Source organism: Arvicola amphibius, chromosome X, assembly GCF_903992535.2.
Source record: "Arvicola amphibius chromosome X, mArvAmp1.2, whole genome shotgun sequence".
NCBI lineage: Eukaryota > Metazoa > Chordata > Mammalia > Rodentia > Cricetidae > Arvicola > Arvicola amphibius.
This window is the reverse complement of record NC_052065.1, coordinates 99603684-99625016: the sequence shown is the minus strand read 5'-3', so window position 1 is coordinate 99625016 and position 21333 is coordinate 99603684.

The window sequence follows — 21333 nt, the reverse complement described above, 5'->3', positions numbered from 1 at the left end:
CCAAAGAAAATTACAGAGAGTCTACATTAGATATAAACTGATTGGCTCATTAGCTTAGGCTTCATAAGATTTTATAACTTATGTTAGCCCATTATTCTAGTATATGTTAGCCACATGGCTTGGTACATATTCAACAGGGTAGGTCACATCTTCCTTCTTCTGTGGTCTGGGCAGGACTGCAGGAAGAGCTTCCTTCTTCCCAAAATATTCCTGTTCTCATTGCCCTGCCTCTACTTCCTGTCTGGTTGTCCTGCCTATACTTCCTGCCTGGCTACTGACCAATCAGCATTTATTTTAAACATAATTGACAGAAAACAGACAATTCTCCCGCACCATACTGACAGTTTGTAGCATTTTAACCTTCTTTACTCAGTTTTAATACAGAAGCATAGAAACTCTTTCTGTTTGAGTGTAGCCTGTAACACAGGGCTTTATTTTATCCCAGCTGCCATTAGACAACTAAGGTTTCTCTCCTTTGAGGAGTGGTGGTCAATATTTCTTATCCTCACCCACTCTATGAGACAGATGCTGTATTATAGAAAGTGATGTCTGAGAATTCCTTCTCTACATAAGTACTATAAGTAGGATGGAACCCCTATTCCACACATAGCTAGTCAAGAATGAGGGCTCACCCAAACCTTACCTAAAATGACTTATAGGGAAGATACTTCACATTGAGAGGTAAAGAGGATCCAGGAAATCTAGGGATGACTCTGTCCTGCCATTAAGAGGTACAGGTATAAGAATAATAGACTTCTGCTTCCATTCATAGAGCAGTAATAAAAAATGACTGCCAATGCTTAGAGTTAGGCTATTAGAACAGAGAGTTCTATAATGCTTCCTAAGGGAGCTCCCTTTATTTTGAAGGAAGAATGAGAAAATACAAATATAAGGATTATATTAAAAATTTAGAACTTGCTGGCAAGCAATCAAGAGAGAATAAACATAATACCAACAGGTGTTGGTAGCACCTGATAACAAATGGAAAGTTCCTCATTACAAACAAGAGCATCGAGCAGCTAAGAAAACACCCCTTGACCAGGTGGTCATGGTTCACATCTTTAATCCCAGTACTCGGGAGGCCGAGGCAAGGGGATCTCTGTGAGTTTGAGGCCAGCCTGGTCTACAAAAGCTAGTTCCAGAACAGTTAGGATTGCTGCACAGAGAAACCCTGCCTCAAAAAACCAGAGAGAGAGGGAAGGGAGGGAGGGAGGGAGGGAGGGAGGGAGGGAGGGAGGGAGGGAGGAAGGGAGGGAGGGAGAAGGAAGAAAACCCCTTTATGTGAGGATCAAACCTTGAAGACCATTTCTGCCATAGAAAGCATTTAATGGAATTTCAATTTGGGGCTCCTAATTTCCAAGGCACAAGTCAGGCCATGACAGAAAAGACTAGGTAGAACAATATGGTGGGAGAATATGTGACTGAGATGTATTCAGGTCTTAGCATAACAGAAAGCAGAAAGGGGACCAGAATCTGGGTAGGCTATATCCTCAGAACCCATCCGTAGTGACCTATATCTACTAGTTAGGAGACCCTATGTTCCAAAAATTCTACCAACTTCCCAAAACAGCAGTACCATATGGGAATCAGGTTCTCAAACATATGAGCCTTTGTGGAGCAATTTCATATCCAAGTTATAACATTCATATTTATTTATGCCAATGTGGATACATACAGATTTATGCTATACTTTATGTTGTAATCCAATATTTATTTATTTTATTGTTCATATTGCTATAATTTAATAAGTGACACTTTTTTTTCCTTTGGCATACCTCCATCCTTATCAGGGTGTTTGTGTGTGTATCTGTTTATGGGTCAATATTTAGCGGAATGGTATGTCAAGGTTTGGCATTGTAAGGAGTTCTCAAACCTTTTCTAAAGTGTCATTCTTATTTGTGTCTGTTAGAAATGGATGCATGTTCCCTTTGCTCTGTATCTTTACAAATGACTGATACTAATTAAAAAAAAGATTGGCCATTTATTTTCATTTTTTTCTACATGTACTGGAGTTCAAGACCAGACTCTTGTATAACTAGATATACCGTCTAGTTTTGTTTTTGTTTGTCATATTGACTCAAACGAGAGACCTGGGAAGAAGAAACATTAGTTCAAGAACTTCCTCTGCTGGATGATCTTTGGGCAGCTGTGCGGAATATTTTCTTGACTGCTGATTGATGTACAAAATGTCTAGACCACTGTGGGTGGCACTGCACCTCTGTAGGTGAGCATGGGCTATATAGAGAAGGTAGCAGAGTAAGACAGAGCTGAAGCCACCAGGCAGCATTCATTCTTGATCTCTGAGCCACATCCCACCTCCATATTTCTGTCTTGAAATGCCAGGAGAAAGTTTTGCCACTAATCTCCAGGCTCTGCATTGACAATTCTTTTTCTTTTTATATTTTTATTATTTAAGACAATATTTAAATTTAATTATGTTTTTATCATATATTTTTGTAGTGAGCTGTGGGCTGCATTCCCGCCGCCCTGCTTTCGACCTCCTGACTAGCTTATGCCCTGAAATAACAACACACAAACTGTATTCTATTAAATACTGCCTGGCCCATTATTTTCTGCCTCTTACTCACATCTTAATTAACCCATATCTAATAATCTGTGTAGCACCACAAAGTGGTGCCTTACCAGGTAGATTCTAGCATACGTCCATCTTGGGCTGGAGCTTCATCGCGTCTGGCTTCTCTCTGAGGAGAGGCACGGCGGTCTGCCTAACTTAAGAGAGGCGTGGAATCTGACTGAGCCATCTACCTCACTTCCTTCTTCCTGTTCTGTCTACTCCACCCACCTAAGGGCCGGTCTATCAGATGGGCCAGGCAGTTTCTTTATTAATTATCCAATGAAATCATCAGATAGATAGAAGACACACCTACATCATTTCCCCTTTTTCTGTTTAAACAAAAAAGAAAAGCTTTCACTTTAACATAGTAAAATTACATATAACAAAACAGTTATCATGCAAAAATTATAGTTACAATATTTATATCTACTTTATCTTTTATCATAACAAAGGAAAACTACTATAACTATCTATCTATTCTTCAGCTCCATCAAAGACTCCAGAAGAACACAATATTACCTAAGTAAATAAGAAATATGCAATTTCCATATAACTCTAGAAATGATAGAGACATCTCGCTGCCTGGACAGTCACCCAAAGTTCTTTTGTATTGTTGGGGCATCTATCTTCAGCCTATAGGCCCACAGTATGCAGCAGAGTTTCCCATGAAGCAGGAAATTTCAAAGACAGTTCAGTCACTATCTGCTGTGTCCTGCAGAATGTCTCGCAGAGTCTTTCATGAATCAGGAACCCAAAGAGATCATCTCACCTCTAGGCAAGTTCAGCAGTCCTCTCTCTGAGGGTTCTCTGTGTCCAGTTTATGCAATAGTCCAGGCAAGAGCAGTTTCTTGCCCAAATGGCTATCAAACTCAATAAGGAGCCTCTTCGATGCCCATCTTCCTCTTGAAGTAGATTGGTGCTACCAGGAGCAGACATGTCTCATTGTCATGAAAAACCCTAAGTTATTAAGACATTTAAAATGCAATATTCTGTAGTCTTTGGAAGATATGAAGTATGCCTATCTAACTGAAATATATCTCTATATATCTAGAAAATCTAACTAACATGACTACAAGCTTAACTATTATCAATGATTTTTCATTAGCAACCTATATTTCCTAATTATACATTACATTTTTAAATGAACTACACAATCACAATACCTTAATCGTTATTAGAAATACATATACATATAACAAAATAGACCTTAAATTTCTATCAATAAGGCAAAATTTATACCAATGTAAATTATTCATATCTATATCATCTCCCCCTTTAAATGTAAAAGAACATTTATAAACTATATTTGGGAACATGGGCGCAGTTATTTCTCTCCAAACTGCTTCCTGCTGAATGGGGACGCTGTTAATCAGATCTTTCATGGTGTAACCTATGTGCCAGGTTCATCTCAGTCATCAGTTGGGTGAAGTAATTTTCTGAAGGTGTTCACAGCAACCTTTCAGGAGGTCGTGGTCTATCATACCATACTGGGATAGAAGCAATCCATACGGTCTCATTTTCTGTAAAAACAAAAGAAGAATCTCTTTTCCAAAGTATTATATCCTTAGATCCAAATTCTGAAGTCAAAGTATTTTCAAAATATCTATCTTGGATTAGTTCAGCAGCATTTATAAACAAATATCTTTTAGCATCTGTTGCTTCTTCCTCGGCATTCAAACAATTCAAAGAGAGCATAATAGCATACAGTATCAAGATTCTCTGTGTGTTTTCCATCTTTATGTGGCTTTATGTTAACCTCTATTTCTTTTATTTTTACATTTTACTTTTTGAGACAGGTTCTCTGTATATCTTTGTCCTGAAATAACTCTGCAGACCAGGCTGTCCTTGAACTCTCAGAGATCCACTCGCCTTTGCTTCCCAAGTACTGGGATTAAAGGCGTATGCTACCACACCTTGAACTCACAGAGATCTGTCTGTCTCTGCCTTCCAAGCATTGGGATTAAAGGTGTGTCCTGCCATACCTTGAAGTCACAGAGGTCAATGTACCTCTGCCTCCCAAGTGTTGGGATTAAAGGTGTCACCACAACAAACTACTTCCTTTTTCTTTCTTTCTCTCTCTCTTTCTCTTTCTTTCTTTCTTTCTTTCTTTCTTTCTTTCTTTCTTTCTTTCTTTCTTCCTCTTTTTTTAACTGTAAGAACTTTAACTTTTAGCCTGCATGTATTTTTAACTCACTGTAAACCATTAAGAGGTTTCTTTGTCTTTGAATCTCCCTTTACTGTATATCTCTCTTTTTCTGACCACACAAGTCTTTAATTTACCAAGCAATATAGGTAGGATTAAAGCCATGACTTTGGCGGCTGGATCCAGCCCATTCCTTAGCTTTCCAGCCTCGTGGCAGAGGTACCAGCTGTAGCCATGTTTATCATCACAACTCTGTGGCGGTTCAAGGTCCCTGCCAGCAAGCAAGCTGCAACAGTGTTAAACAACACCCCAAAGCTCCGTAGTCAGGACTGCCTGCTTGAAAGAGTCAGAATTTGCCCTGGCAGGATGGCCCAGAAAGCTGGCATTTTAAAACGGCACAGCTTTTTTTCCTGCTACGGCTAAAAAACAAAAAACACACATTCAGCTTTTCATCAACACCATTTAAGTGTTTCGTGGCAGGACCTCTTAAAAGAGCTGCACGGTTTTGCAGCTGAAGCTGAGTCAGGAAGCCTCTCTTAGATGAGAGCGCTTGCTCAGACCCGAGAAATTGCTGTTATCAAGAACACATGCTTTACTCTAGTCTTTCCCAAGCTTTCTCAGGCTTTCTGTGGATTCAGTTATCCACGTTGGGTGCCATTCTGTAGTGTGGAGCTGTGGGCTGCATTCCCGCCGCCCTGCTTTCGACCTCCTGACTAGCTTATGCCCTGAAATAACAACACACAAACTGTATTCTATTAAATACTGCCTGGCCCATTATTTTCTGCCTCTTACTCACATCTTAATTAACCCATATCTAATAATCTGTGTAGCACCACAAAGTGGTGCCTTACCAGGTAGATTCTAGCATACGTCCATCTTGGGCTGGAGCTTCATCGCGTCTGGCTTCTCTCTGAGGAGAGGCACGGCGGTCTGCCTAACTTAAGAGAGGCGTGGAATCTGACTGAGCCATCTACCTCACTTCCTTCTTCCTGTTCTGTCTACTCCACCCACCTAAGGGCCGGTCTATCAGATGGGCCAGGCAGTTTCTTTATTAATTATCCAATGAAATCATCAGATAGATAGAAGACACACCTACATCATATTTTCCACCCCATAAGTCCTTCTAAATTCTCTACCCTTCCTTATCTGCCCAACTTTAAATTTCTTCTTGAAACAAACAAAAAACAATTCTAAGAAAGTACGTAGTGATACTTTGTTTCAATTTTATGTCTATATTTTGAAAAGGCATTAATTTTAGATTGTTACTTTTTATAACATTTACTCTATATTTTATCATCTTTATTTCCACAGGTACCTTATTTTAAACATTTGTTTGAGTAGAGCTAAAGATTATCAAAACTTTGCTTTTATTTATAAATTTTATCTTTAATTTGTTAATGAGTCTTCTTAACATTCCTTAAGAAGAGATTGTTTTGCTTGCATCTAGTCCTGTTCATTTATCCAGATGCTCCAATTCCAGAATTTCCTTGGTTTGTGTTTTCTTTACTGTCTCTATTTCAGTTTTCAAGTCAAACTATTTGAGCTGTTTTCTTCACCTGTTTGATTGTCTATTCTTGTTTTTGTTTTTTTATAAAAAGAGATTCATTTTTTTCTTCCAATTTTTTGTTTGTCTTTTCTTCCATTTCTTTAAGGGAAAATTTTATTTCCTCTTTAAGCATCTCTATCATCTTCATAAAGTTATATTTAAGGTGGTTTTCTTCTGCTCCTTATGGGTTAGAATGATCAGGTCTTCCTGTCATATGACCACTGGGTTCTGCAGTTACCATGTTGCTTCTTAGATTGTTGAATGAATTCTTGCATTGGCACCTACCCATCTCTTCCTCCAATTGGTGCTGGCAGTGTCTTTGCAGTTTTACCCAATCTTTATAGTCGGTGTCTGTGTCTCAGGGGTCCTCTCTTGGACTGACTGTTGAAGTTGCTGTCAATGTCTTAGGGAGATTCCCTAGGGCCTCTCTGTGCAGTCACTGTCTGTGTCTCATGAAGTCACTAAGGTCTCTGGGGATTGATGGGTCTCGGGATGGAGTGAGACTTGTAGGTTAGAGGGTCCGTTCAATGGGGAGGTGTTGGAGCAGCCTACCTGCAGTTGTCTTGCCTGCTGGCTGGCTAGTGAAGCTGAGGCAGGTGAGCTAGGGGCCCGGGGTTTTGCCTAGGTACATAGGGCCTAGAGACTGGGGTGACCAGCTGAGTGACTGATCACTCACCTTTTGGTCTGCTCTGGTCATTCACAGACTGTGCATCAGAGATCCACTAAGGTTACAAATGGCCAAAAGACACTTAAGGAAATCTTCAACATCCTTAGTCAGCAGGGAAATGCAAATTAAAATGACTCTGAGATACCATCTTTTACCAGTAAGAAAAGCTAAGATCAAAACACCAATAGTAGCTTATGCTGGTGAGGAAGCAGAGAAAGGAGAACAGTCATCCAGTGTTGGGAGTGCAAACTTGTACAGCCACTTTGGAAATCAGTGTGGAGGTTTCTCAGAAAATTGGGAATCAACATACTTCAAGACCCAGCAATACCACACTTGGGAATATACCCAAAGGTTGTTCAATTCTGTTCAGAGAAGCATTATTTGTGATAGTCAAAAACTGGAAATAACCTAGATGCCTCTCCACCAAAGAATAGATAAAGAAAATGTGGTACATTTACACAATGGAGTACTACTCAGTGGTAAAAAAAAAGCATCTTGAAATTTGCATGCAAATGGATAGAACTAGGAAAAAAAACACCCTGAATGAGATAACCCAAAGCCAGAAAGATGAGCATTATATATACTCACTCAGAAGTAGATATTAGACATAAAGAAAAGGATAAGGAAACTATAGTCTATGACCCCAGAGCAGCTAGGTAACAATGAGAACACTAAGAGAAAACATACATAGACTCCCCCTGGAAAGAGAAAATAGGCAATATCTCCGAACACAATTGGGAGCATGGGGATGGGGGGAGAAAGGAAGGCAGAAGGGGAGGAGGGAGGAGAACTTAAGGAAATGGGATAGTTGAGATGGAAGAAGGACAGAGATGGAGAACAAAGAAAGAGATATTGTGATTGAGGGAGCCACTATGGGGCTAGCAAGAAACCTGGCACTAGAGAAATTCCCAGGAATTCACAAAAATGACACCAGCTAAGACCCTAAGCAGTAGTGGAGAGGGTGCTCGAACTGACCTTGCCCTGTAGTCAGATTGATGACTCTCTTAACTGTCATCATAGAACCTTCATCTAGCAACTGAAGGAAGCAGATGCAGAGATCACAGCTGAGCACTTGGCTGAGCTCCCAAGGTCCAGTCGAAGAGACTGAACGATAATATGAACAAAGGCGTCAAGATGATGATGAGGATACCCATGGAAACAGCTTACCTGAGCTAATGGGCACTCACAAACTCTGGTCTAATAGCAGGGAAACCAGCAAACTAGGGAATCCAGCAAGTGACCAAACTAGGCCCTGTAAATGTGGGTGACAGTTATATGACTGTGGCACATTGTGGTGCCACTGCCAATGAGACCAAAATTTATTTCTACTGCTTGTGTACTGGCTCTTTGGAACCCATTCCCTTTGGAGGGATACCTTGCTCAGCCTAGATATAGTATGGAGGGTCTTTGTCCTATCTGAAAGTAATGTGCTAGACTTTGTTGACTTCCCATGGGAAGCTTTACCCTCTCAGAAGAGTGGATGGGGAGGTGGAATGGGGGAGAAGTTGAAGAGGGGTGGAAAGAAGCTAGGGAGTGGGAACTTGGATTGGTATGTAAAATGAGAAAAGATTTGTTTTCTTAAAAAATAAAGAAAATATTGAAGCATGAATTTAGGAGTTAATTAAATCTTTGTATTCCTATTTAATATTTTTGAGACAAGGTTTTAATATATAGCCATGATTGACACTATGTAGAACAGCCTGGCCTTGAACTCACAGGCATCTCTCTGCCTCTGACTAGGAGGAACTGGGATTAAAGGCATATGTTCCAATACCTTGGCCAAAATGATTTGAATTTTATTTTGCTATGGTTTTTCTGAATTTGAATCAATAATTTTAACATATCTGTTGCATATGTTCTTAGCAATGTTATTGATAAAATAACATATATGTGAGTTCAAAATAATAAACAATATACCAGAATTGTGTGCGTGGTTTTTACTGATATCTTCTTGACTTTGATAATCTTTTATCATATAAATATAATCATGCAAACTTTAGTTTTGGAGAAGCATTTTAATGTTTTATACGTCTAAAATAAAGTTCAATATCATCTCAGTATGTGAGAACTATGGACAAAACTCTGCAACTTTTAACTATACTTTTGCTTGGTCCATCTGAAATCCAGTATATTATCACTTAAAAATCGAAACAATATAGACATATTATTGGTTTTTAATTTTCTTACTAGATCTTTAAAATGCAGTTAGACTTATTTCAGAAACCTTCATAAATGTTTATTTTTATTTCCTTCGTTGGTAAGTAATTAAAATGCAGTGATGTTAACATTTCAGCATGTGACTGAAACAAACTAAATTTTGTATACTTTTGCTATGTCTTTGCAATGCAGTGTTTGCCCATTTCAACACATTAAGAACATAACTACATTACTAATCAATTGGTTTTATACGTTTTTAATATATGGTTTATTTTTTATATTTAAAAATTTCCATTTCCTCCCCTTCTCCTCCCCCTTCCCTCCCCTCCCCTCCACCCATAACCCCCCTCCCTCCCTCTCCAGGCCAAGGAGCCATCAGGGTTCCCTACTCTATGTTTAGACCAAGGTCCTCCCAACTCCCCCCAGGTCCAGGAAGGTGATCAACCAAGCTGAGAAGGCTCCCACAGAGCACGTCCATGCAGAAGAATCAAAGCCCAGCGCCTTTGTCTTTGGTTTCTGTCAGCCTCCACCGTCGGCCACATTCGGAGAGTCCGGTTTGGTCTCATGTTCCATCAGTCCCATTCCAACTGGAGTTGGTGATCTCCCGTTAGTTCTGTCCCACCGTCTCCATGGGTGAACGCACCCCTCACGGTCCTGACTTTCTTTCTCATGTTCTTTCTCCTTCTGCTCCTCATCCGGACCTTGGGAGCTCAGTCCGGTGCTCCAATAGCCAGATCCTGGAAACAACCTAGATGCCCTTCAGTGGAAGAATGGATGAAGAAACTGTGGAATATATACATGTTAGAATACTACTCAGCGGTAAAAAACAATGACATCTTGAATTTTGCATGCAAATGGATGGAAATAGAAAACACTATTCTGAGTGAGGTAACCCAGACCCAAAAAGATGAACATGGGATGTACTCACTCATAATCGGTTTCTAGCCATAATTAAAGGACATCGAGCCTATAATTCGGGATCCTTGAGAAGATAATAAGAAGGTGAACCCAAAGAAAAAACATATACTAATCCTCCTGGATATTAGAAGTAGACAGGATCTCCGGGCAAAAATTGGGAACTTGAGGGAGGGTCAAGACGGGGCCAAGGGAAGATAGGGAGAGAAAAGCGTGAAGGGGAGAATGGGGGGAGCTCGGAGTTATGGGATGCTTGGGATACAGGAAGGGTGGATATGGGAGCAGGGAAGCATATATCCTAATTAAGGGAGCCATCTTAGAATTATTAAGAGACTTGACTCTAGAGGGGTTCCCGGGTTTCCAGGGAGACGCCCCCAGCTAGTTCCTTGGGCAGCTGAGGAGAGGGAGCCTGAAAATGCCAGGTCCTATAGCCATACTGATGAATTTCTTGCATATCACCATAGAACCTCCACCTGGCGATAGATGAAGAAAATGGTTTTATACGCTTTTGTAGTATATCTTGAACAAAGAGTTTCAAGACGATCTGTGAAGCCCAAAGAATGCAAATTGAGTTTATTGAGACAGTGCATACACCTAAGTTGCAAGACAAAATTCCAGAACACTTTCCCATTCAGAGATCTACAAGTGACTTTAGACAGACAAAGTCTCTAAACCCTGAAATATTGACAGATGATCAAAATGAGATCTAGATCTAGATGATTCAGGGTATTTCGGATATCACCCAATTTATCGATTTGCAAATCTCAGCAGCATAGGTGCAAAGACCCTGAACTCTTTTCGACTTTGTTCAGAAGCAGAGTCAAATGTTCACATTCCCTTAAGGTGCTACAGCTACCAAGGGAAATGTTCACGATTAATTCCATAGCCTGAAAAGAGGGCTGAATCTCTGGTTCTGAACTTGGAATACTATGCTAGAATTCAATTTCAAGATAGAGTGCTCAGAATGAGCTCAGGAGAACAAGCATGCAGGTGACTTAATACGGATCTCCAGGCAGACGATCTTGCAGCCAGAATCCTCCCTTAAATCTAGGATCCTCAATTTAGGCTTCCTGTAGGGAAAAGAGAACACAGAATATTATGAGTTACAAATACTAATATAACCCAGCAGGATCAATGACAACATGTAGTGACAAAATCATCTTTCTTTTTATTTTTGTTATTCCATACACCAGTTACCAGCAAGATTTTGTTATGCAAATACTACATCCTTTACTGTTTTCTGTAATCAATGAATTTTCATGTCTTGCTATGCCTGTCTTCATGAAACATCTCCATTATGGATATCTATCAACAGTAGCCTCACATGTGTTACAAAATTAAAACCCTCTGTAAGACAACAGAGTTTTTAAGATAACCTAACTGATGTACCAACGACCTCACATTGATTTTCAGCATTCGCTATTAGCTAACTGTGAGTGATTATTTTTTCCTCTTTTGCAACAGGTTCCAGGAAAATGTTTTGCTATCTTATCATAAACCTGTTATACACATTTTTACTGAAAAGTTGAGTTCTTGGCAGTAATACCTGAAGACCATCAATTATGCCTTTCGGTTCCCTGTGTTTCTTGTATGCTTAATTTTCTAATGTGGAGACAAAAAATGGTCGAGTGTTTACAGTTGCTATCAGTGCCTTCCTATGACCATTCATTGATGAGACAGCAGTAAACTAACAACAAAAGATTATCACAAAACAGCACACTTTTTTATTTGCCATAATCCTCAGCAGTCTTAACACTCTTGTCTCTCTTCTATGTAATAATAACACTGCAGTGCAAATCTGACAACAGTACTCTTGATCACCTACTTTCCATATCCAACATTGTAAGACATTTGTTTTCAAAGCCACTTCAAGTATTGGACTAACAGTCCCACATTCTTTCTCACTATTTGCATTTACTACCTTTGGAAGAGTAGCAGGCTTTGGTATAACCTCCTGTGTCTTCGCATGTCTCTATTATACAGGGTCTTACCTAGAACCTGAGTCCTAAACAGGTAGGAATTGAAGACATTCCAGCATGGCTTTCAGGAGTTCACAATGGGGTTTCTGCACACTTAATGTTCCAATATGGAGATAGGTGAAGGGCCAAACCTTCACCATTGCCTTCACTATATTCTTATGCACACCCTTAAATGCAGCGAAGAGGAGTGGAACTAAAAGCTCCTTTGGGTTCTTCTCAAGAACATGAATGGCTGCACATTTATTACTCAGGAGATGGTGTAAAGCAAGATCCAGGGGTGTGAGTGGTTCTTTCTGTCCATCTTTTTTTTGCCAGATGAAAGCTGAATGCTAAAGATCTTTATTTAAAATTATATAGTACTTTATTAATTAAAAATAATTTTCCTTATTCTTGAGAATTTAACATAAACGAACTCTACTCACCTATAAAAAAAGACACAGGCTAACAGATTGGATTCAAAAACAGAATCCATTCTGCTACATACAAGAAGCGCACCTTGTTGTTCATCTTAATGAACCTGTATAAGTGTTAGAAATGTTTGGAAAACTTTACGGATATCCACAGAGTCTTCTTTGCAACCATTGTTAGCAATATAGATAACTATTTGTAGACTAAATAGTAAAATAGCCACTTCTATTTGTAGGCAAGCAAAATTGGTTTGTGAGTGTATTAAGGTTTATTTGTATATGAATACACACATAACCAAATCCTTTATATATTTATGGTTTTATAAATATGTATATGTGACAAAATGTGAATAGAAATGAGCACCAGATGAACAGAAAATAATTTTGGTCATTTAGCTACTGGACTCCTGATATTTAATCTCAATAATATATAAACTATCACAAAAGATGTAAATCTATACAAAAGTGATAGTATCATCACTGTCTTAGAAATAAAATATGCTAGGACATCAAATTAACTGTGATTAAAGAACAAAGAATGACATTATAGCCTCCTGACTATAGTTATATTTTTTATTATCTACCAAATAAATCTTACCTGAAGATTATAGTGAAGCCAACCACTAGAGAGCTCTTAGCTCTATGAAAGCTTAAACTGAAAAGACAATGAGTTCCTGTCTCATCCAGCCTTCTCTCTAGCTTTGGTATTTGAAGCGTGCACTGCCACTGCCCAGCCTCTATGGCTAACTAGTGTGGCTAGATCTACACTCTGATCTTCAGGTAAGCTTTGTTTGTTAGATAATCAACAAACTATCACTATACATAACTTACCATATTTGGTCACCTTTGTGGCATGTGAAAACACACAAAACTGCAAGAGATATGGGTAAAGGAAGATGATTAGGCTCTTCAAACTGATCTGAGCCTATAGTCATGAATATCAGTTCCAATATAATCTTAAAAGACAAAAATATATCCTAAAGATAAAGGGAGAACCACAGTTTAATGAAGCACCTCTCCCAATGATGTCCAATTAAATCCTTTTGTTCTCATCGATTTGTGTATCATATGGGACCTGCCACCTGGGACCATGGTGACATCTGGGCCCAGGCTGCTGCCAAGGAACATGTCAGATTCTGTGGTCCTGCCACAGACAGGGTCTGTATTAGTGTTCTTGGCTCATGTTACGAGCAAAGACCACACAGATACCCAGGGTCTGAGCCAAAATCTGTGGCCATGAGAGTGTATGAGGGCCGTGCTCCCACTAGGGACATGCTGATCTTAATGACCACTGCTGGCACCCAGGGCCATGGCGTCATCCAGGCCAGGGCTGCTGGCTAGACCTATGTCTGATTCCTTGTCCCCACAGTCAAAGTCTGAAGTTGATGTCTGTGGCTCCTGTTACCACTGAGGGACAATCAGATGACCGGGGACAGGTCAGCCACCACAGACAATGTTGGTGCCTGAGGACTGTAGTGATGGGAGTGGCGGGCTGCATTCCCACCCCCTGCTTCTGGCCACCTGGCTAGCTTATGCCCCAAAATAACAACACACAAACTGCATTCATTTAAACACTGCCTAGCCCATTAGTTCCAGCCTCTTACTCACATCTTGATTAACCCATATCTAATAATCTGTGCAGCACCACGAAGTGGTGCCTTACTGGGAAGATTCTAGTGTATGTCCATCTTGGGCAGGAGTTTCATCACGTCTGCACTGGTGGTTGGCTTCATGGTGACTGCCCCAGAGAGGCGAGGCGGGGCAATTGTCCGAGCCATCTACCTCACTTCCTTTTTCCTGTTCTGTCTACTCCACCCACCTATGTTCTAACCTATTAGGCCAAGCAGTTTCTTTATTAATTAACCAATGGAATCATCAGATAGAGAGAAGACACACCTACATCAGAGGACCATGATTTTACCAGGGTGGCTGATGCTGCTGTCTGAAGCCATTGAGATGTCTGGCACAGGCTGCTGTCTAGAGCCATATCTGGGTCCACGGTCCTGCAGCAGCTAGGATCTGTGATGATGCCCATGGCCAATGTTAGAAGAAGGGATCATTAGAATCATGCTGATCCAGGCCCACCCTTCACTGGCCCTGGGATAGCTGTCCTTGCCCCTCACTGGATACTACAGCAGGGGAGCTGGCCCTACCCCTCTCAGGAGAGGTCACCCCAACACAGGTAAAATGCCACCCACTGCCACAGGTGGGATTGCACAAAATAAATAAGCTTCTTCAAAGTAAAGATATAAGTAACTGTGAAGAGGCAGACATCAGAATGGCCGCACAATGATGAAAATTTCAATAAGCCAATATAACATGTGTTTTCTCATATTCAGTATTAGGCTTAGATACCTATTCACACACATTTATTCAATAAATAATATATATAGAGATAGATAGATAGATAGATAGATGATAGATAGATATACATATAATGGTTTCTTATATTGACTTTATTATGTTCTTTTGTTCTCCACCCATCTTGCCACTTTTACATTCCCTTTATTCCATCCAATCAGTCCTCACTTTACTTTTATTATATATATATATATTATATATATATAGATAGATTTTATGTAATGAAATAAACATATATGTGTATAAGGGTCATAACAAATACAGTATTGTGTACTCTATGCATAAATTTTAAGTGAGACATATCAAAATTGACAGGGATTTAGAAAGTATCCCTAACTAGGAATTTTCAAATATGTTGAATTTGCAAAGTCCAGTGAAGACTGAGGAATTATCCTACTAGAATTGACTATGAAGAAATAATGACTAAATTCACAGAGGTATCTTTGATGGAACCCTGGAACACAATGACAATATTATTTGAATAAATTATCAAATTCAAATGAAATATGTATTTAACTTATTATCACTTCAGTAATGTTGATCTCCTTGTTTTTGGTAAGGTTTTAGGTCTATAAATTATCTGTACTAGGCAAAGCTGTATATGCCATGCCCGATTAACTATTCTCCTTTCTTTGTATCTTAATTAGGGTTTCTATGGCTGTGAAAAGACACTATGACCACAGCATCTCTATACAAGGAAAACATTTAGTTGAGATGGTAGCTTACAGTTTCAGAGAGTCAATCCATTATCATCATGTCAGGGAGCAGGGCAGTGCTCAGATAGATATGGTGCTGGAGAAGGAGCTGCTGGAAACAAGAAGTAGATTGTCTCACTGGTACAGTAGCTTTAGCATAGGAGATCTAAAAGCTCACCCCTTCAGTAACACACTTCCCCCAGCATGGCACACCTACTCCAACAAAGCCACACCTCCCAATAGTGTCACCCCTTTGGGGGATATTGTCTTTTTTTTAGTTTAATTTTATTTTATTAGCATTTTTAGTTATTTTACATACCGACCATAGTTTCCCTCCCTCCCATATTTTATCCTGACACATCTACCCGTACCCATCCTCTCCTCTTCCCTCTTCATTCAGAGAAAGATAGGCATCCCATAGACTTGAACAAAGTTTGACACATCAAGTTGAGTTAGGACCAAGCTCCTCCTCCTGCATCAAAGTTGGGCAAGGGACAGAGGTCTTCCCTCTGTATCAAGGCTGGTCAAGGTAAACCACTATGGGGAACAGGCTCCCAAAAGTCAGCTAAGCAGCAGGTACAGGTCCTTATCTCGCTGTTAGAAGTCTTTCAAACAGACCAAACTACACAATTGTCACACACATGCAGAGGGCTTAGGTGGACCCATGCAGGTTCCCTAACTGTTGTTCCAGAGAGACCATATGCCCCCATAAGCTTGGTTCAACTCTTTATGTGAGTTCCCCTATCCTGACCTTGATACCCCCTCCCCTCATACATTCCTTCTCCTTTTCTTCAGGAATTCTTCCCTTCCCTTTATCATTCTTTTATATAATTTCAATAATTCTCTCCAGTTTAGTGATAATTTCCCATCACTATGATATTAACACAGAGCTCTAACTTCAGTCTCAGACATACATCTCCATTCAGATGTCCCACAAACTCTTGAATCCATCCTTTTCAAAATCTAATCACTCAACTCCTCTATTTGCCTCCTCTTTCTTCTCATGCCCCTTAATTTTCTCTCTTGCTTCTTTTGCCTTTCTTGTCTGTTGTTCTTCTTCCTTGTATCTCTGCCTCTCTCATGTCCCCACTCCAACAGGGCCTTTTGCTCTTTCACACTCCCCCAATAAACCTCTTGCACTAAAAATAAAATCTAATCACCCCCTTTAATAGTTCAAACCCACTCCTTGTACTGCTGCTGCTCAGAGCTGTGTGAAAAGGATGTACATGCGTGTATTGGACATAGTCTGAGTGGCAGCATAAACACAAGCATCTATGGCCTTGTTCCAAATGCTTATCTCAAAGAAAAAGGGAGACTTGGAAGTCATTGACCAGAGAAAATGCACAGTCAAAGATCCTATGACTTACTGTTATGTGGAATTACGGAATTCTTGTCCTATCTTCATTCAGTGGTAGACCTATAAACTGAAAGTAAAATAAACCTTTCCTCCTCAAGTTGCTTTTGTTCATGGTGTTTAAAAGTGATAATAGAAGCCCTGGCTAAGACAGGAAAGATGATGAAGATGTGGGTTCTTATAAAAACTTGAGATTGCACAGAAAATTTCCTTTCTGCATAGCACTTTCTGTCATTATGAAAGCCATCCAGCAGGGAGGAAGTTTTCTTGTCATGATCATGAGTTCTTATACAAATAACTTTACCACCAATCTCCTTTTAATGTTTTATGTTTTAAATGGATTATGTGATCAGTTAGGCTGCTTCAAAAAGTCAACAACTCAAGGGAAAGTTGGAACAAAGAGATTTACTTGGGAAACCAGCATACTAAAGAATAGGTTGGTTATTACTGATAGAGGCAATCTTGATTTGGGGTTTAAACCACAAGGATATATTGAGTAGACAGGCACCAGGGCAGTCATAAATTTCAAGACAGCTACAATATTAGGTAGTTTGCTTGCTGATGGACTCCTGTTATCTGTAAGTCACGGACTGTTGTGGTCTCTATAAATCTAAAGACAAGCTACTAATTAGAAAATTTTATGAACCATTTCCTTTCAGTTTCTTTTTCAAGGAATAGTTCAATCTATTTATTGATTTATTATTATTAGATTTATTTATTTTTAATAAATTTATTTATTTATGATTCATCTATTGTTAATAAATTTAGATTTAAATTATTATTATTATTATTATTATTATAGAACAGATGGCATCTTTCTCAGAGAACTGGTGAAGATTGTAAAATACTGGTTTCCCTAAGGAACACAGCAGATAGAAAAAAGCAACTTCACCTCAGAAGGCATGGGGCAAGAACATTGCTAGAGAATCATTTTGAAGTCCTTAGGTTGCTTATTTCAGAGATTTTTGTCAACACAAATGTGGCCAGGAAACTGATGGTATATTTCCTAGCTGTGTGAGAATGTTAATCTGGAGGGTTCTTTTTGGTATATCTTTGGTATCATTAGGAGACAGGAAACATTATATTTTAGTTGTAAGCATTGGGATGCTTCTCTTTCATTTGTGAACTTGGGAATTTCTAGTCCTCTTCCATTTTTCTCCCAAAGGCTGCAATTTCAAGCTTGTACCATGAAGGTTGGTTTTATGTGATGCTATCTTTATGAATGCCAGACAAGAACTGTGCTGACAGAGATATGCCCAGACCATTTCTGCTTCTTTCTAGTTATCTAACTATTGATAAAATTAATAAATTTATTGAAATTCATGTTCTTCATCTGGAAACCACATACAGTGTTGCCTTTCACTAAGCAGGTTTGAAAGTTAAATGGCATAGGGCTTGTGTAAATAGAGTGCTCACTTCCAACCACATAGTCAGTGGATGTGACAGCTGTGTAACTATAAACTATTTACTTAATGTCTAAAAGGCTAAATTTCCTACTCTGGCAAGCTAAGAATTTAACAGTATTAGATTTATGGATTTTTCCTATTTTTCTTTTATCCAAAATGGTTATTTTTATGCCATATATTCTGATGGTGGTTTCCCTTTCCCCAACCCCTGCACAACTTCCCTCCAATCCAAATCAACCCCCTTTCTATCTCTCCTTAGAAGACAAATAGACTTTTGAAAATTAATAATAAATTAAGTTTTAAAAAACAACAGACAGACTGGAATAGAGAAAGATAAGCCAACAAAAGAAAAAGAACCAAAGTAAATGCTTAAGAAACACATATAGATGCAGAAACACACATATTCTCACACACAGAAATCTCATAAAAACACAAAACCAGAAATCATAGCGTATTATCATTTTTGTGATGAGAATTACCCAGTTGAGACTCTGTCACCGCCATTAATTTGGGGATCTTATTTTGATCTTCTTTATATATGTATCTATTTTAGGAAGCTTCTACTGTATCAGAGTTCTGTATAACCCTTCAAATAGCCCTTTAATCTTAGCTGTATCTTCCTATATTCCTTCTCTCATTCTCCTCTTCGTCTTCTGTTTGAGTTGATTTCATTGGCTAATAAAGAAACTGCCTGGCCCATTTGATAGACTGCCCCTTAGGTGGGTGGAGTAGACAGAACAGGAAGAGGAAGTGAGGTAGAAGGATCAGTAAGATGCCACACCTCTCCTAAGTGAGACAGACCACTGTGCCTCTCCTGAGAGAGAGGCCAGACGCAATGAAGCTCCAGCCCAAGATGGATGTACGCTAGAAACTTCCTGGTAAGGCACCACTTTGTGGTGCTACACAGATTATTAGATATGGGTTAGTCAAGACGTGAGTAAGAGGCTGGAATTAATGGGCCAGGCAGTGTTTAAAAGAATACAATTTGTGTGTTGTTATTTCGGGTTTTAAGCTAGCCGTGCAGGAGCCAGGGCGGCAGGAACGCAGCCCGTCTGCTCCTCACTACACCTTTCTTCCCATTAAAAATAACCTTTATTAAACTTACTCTTTGACAATTTATTTGCGTATAACGTATTCTGATTGTTGTCAATCTTCACTTCTTTTATCACTCTTACCCATCATTCCCACTTACTCATTACCTCAAGTCCCTTTTCCACATTCATGTCCTTTTCCTGACCCAGTGAATTTCACCAAGACTGTCTGTGTGACCATAGATTTGGTACTACTCATTGGAGCCCAGTGACCTCATCAGTGAATGTAGAACTGAAGACAATGACTGACCCTCCACCAGAAACCATCAGTAACCCATAGTTCAGTAGGACATAGTAGTACTCTATGCACCCCTTTCATATCAATGATTTACTATTGGCAGCTCTTGTCTTGTATAAAATCAGCTTTTTATATAAAATTGTATTTTTCAGCTTTTCTCCCCATTTTACACCTCTTGCATTCTTTCCATTCCCTCTTTTGTGATGTTCCCTGAGTCTTCAAGGGTAATATGGCTGTTCTATTTAGAGCTAAGAATTAATTATTGTTTATACGAGCTATGAATATCTAGTTTAACTGTTTCCAATGCAAACAGAAGCTTCTTGACCAAGGCTGAGAGCAGCACTAATGTATGAATATAAACATATTTTAGAAAACAGTTTAGTACCATGTCAATTTAGCTATAAAAACAGTTGTAGCTAAATTGTAGGCCTTTTGGGGGCCTAGGACTTCTTCAAAATTTATTTTTTTGCCTAGTTTTATGAGTACTATGTATGAATTACCTCCTATAAAACAGATCTGAACTCTATCAGAGAATAATTTGTTTACCTTCATAGCTTTCACATTCTAACACTATGAAAGCTTGATAACTTGGAGGAAATTTCCAGCCAGCTAATAGAATTCTCTAAGAATTTTGTATACTTATGAGGTAATGCATCTTGGATCTACCACATAGAGAGTAAGTAAACTATTTGCATTTTCCACATTATAAGTATTAGCTATATTTCTATACAGACTGTGTTATAATTTTTGGTACCAAAAAGTCACTATGGGACATTGATTTAATGTAGGTCCCAGGGTAATTCATTGGGACATAGATCTAATATTATAAGGTGCTTTCACTGAAATAATTCCTTATATAGTGAATAATATTTTGGTAGATTAGTCATGGTGTCACTGGAGTTGCTACATTGTCATTGTTAGCAGCTCTTCTAAAAGGTTGAAATGATGAATTTCTTTCACATATGCCTTACAGTAAGAAGGGGAATTCTTCAATTTCTTGGTAAATAACTAATTCCAGAGAAGGAATAAATTAAGACTAATTGTGTCCAAGGAGATGTCCCCAGCTTGCTCCTTGAGCAGCTGAGGAGAGGGGGCCTGAACTGGCCCTTTACTATAGCCACACTGATGATTATCTTGCGTATTACCATAGAACCTTCCTCTGACGTTGGATGGAAATAGAGACAGAGACCCACACTGGAGCACTGGACTGAGCTCCCAAGGTCCAAATGAGGAGCAGAAGGAGGAAGAACATGAGCAAGGAGTCAGGACTGTGAGGGATGTGTCCATTCACCGAGACAAAGGGACTGATCTAATGGGAGCTCACCATGGCCAACTGGACTGGGACTGATGGAGCATGTGATCAAACTGGACTCTCTGAACGTGGCTGATGAGGAGGGCTGACTGAGAAGCCAAGGACAATGGCACTGGGTGTTGATTCTACTGTATGTACTGGCTTTGTGGGAACCTAGTCTGTTTGAATCCTCACCTTCCTAGACCTGGATGGATGGGGGAGGAACTTGGACTTCCCACAGGGCAGGGAACCCTGACTGCTCTTTGGACTGGAGAGGGAAGGGGAGGGGGGTGGGGGAGGGGAAGAGAAATGGGAGGAGGGGAGGAAGTGGAAATTTGTTAAATTATATAATTTAATAAAAAGGATAAATAAATAATAATAAAGAAATTAAAAAAGACTAATTGAATAAAGTTGAATAAAGAAAACTCAACTCTCCTTTAATGGGAGAATTATAGACTTCAAGACTGTTTAAACACAAAGTATTCCTGGGGGGGGGGGGGGCTGGAGA